Source organism: Tupaia chinensis, unplaced genomic scaffold, assembly GCF_000334495.1.
Source record: "Tupaia chinensis unplaced genomic scaffold, TupChi_1.0 Scaffold000628_1, whole genome shotgun sequence".
NCBI classification, from domain to species: Eukaryota; Metazoa; Chordata; class Mammalia; order Scandentia; family Tupaiidae; genus Tupaia; species Tupaia belangeri.
Window position 1 is genome coordinate 2,727,049 of NW_006160148.1, and position 1,262 is coordinate 2,728,310.

Sequence of the window (1,262 nt, forward strand, 5' to 3'; positions counted from 1 at the left end):
CTTGGCCTGCCCGCAGCCAGCCCCCGGGCCTGCTCCCAGCCTCACGGAGGGGCCAGGCTCCGTCTGCCCTGCCCCGGTCAGCCCAGCCCTGCCCTCCACTCAGGACGAGGGCCATGGGAGCAGCAGGTGCCAGGCCAGCGTCACTGAGCCCGCCCAGCGTCCCAAGAGGGAGTCTTCAGTGCCAGGAAGACCCGAAGTTTCTTATTATCTTTCTTTTTTCTTTTTTTTTTCTTTTCAGTTTTGCTATAGGGCTTGTGCATGTGCCAGAGACAGAGAGAGAAAAATGAGAGATCAACCCCCCCAGGGGGGTGGCCACTCCCTGGGCAATCCCTTCCCTTCCTCTTCTCCTCTTGGGATCTTGGGGATGGACACACCTGTGCCTGGTGTGACTGTCAAGTTGTTAGGTCTGGGACTTGAACTAAGCAGTTGGCCATGTGGGATTCAGCACCTTCACCGCCATGCCCGCTGCTAGTCCATATTACTTTTTTTTTTTTTTTTTAATTTTTTGCCATAGGGTGTGTGCTGTCCTCAGAGAAGCAGAGAGAAACAGACAGTGAGAGGGAAAGTGAGAAATCACCACCCGGGGGATGGCCACGTCAGTCCCTTCTCCTCCACTTTCCTCCTGGGATTTCAGGCATGCACACACATGCCCGTGGCATGAGTTTCAAGTCACCAGGTCAGGAACTTGAACCATGATCAGCCATGTGGAATTCCAGTGCCTTAACCATCACGTCACCTGCCGCCCCTTATATTACTTCTTTTTTCTTTTTTTTTTTTTTTACATACTGAGAATTATTTTATTTAACTTTTTTCTTTTTCCTTTCTTCTTTTTTTTTTTTTTTTAATTTGACCCGACAGGGACAGAGTGAGAGAAGGAAAGTGAAAAAGCAAGCTGCCAGGTCCGGGACTCGAACTGTGGTCAGCCATGTGGTAGTCCAGTGCCCTTCACTGCCATGCTACCTGTCGGCCCCATCGCTCATACTACTTTTTGAAAAATTGTCCGTGGATATGTGTGCTCGCCAGAGAGAGGGAGAAAAACCACCTCCAGTAGGGCGTGGTCCCCTCGCGACTCCTTTCTCTGCATTCTCCATCCTGTCATGATTTGGGCATGCACGCACACACGCCTGGCCGGTTTTCCGAGCCGGTAGGGCTCCGAACTGGCCGGCCAAGCGTGACCCAGCTCCCTGTGCCCGGGGCTTCCCTGCAGCACCACGGGGCTGGCCCGGGGCCCATGGCTTTAGTCATGAGCTTCTCCCACCGTG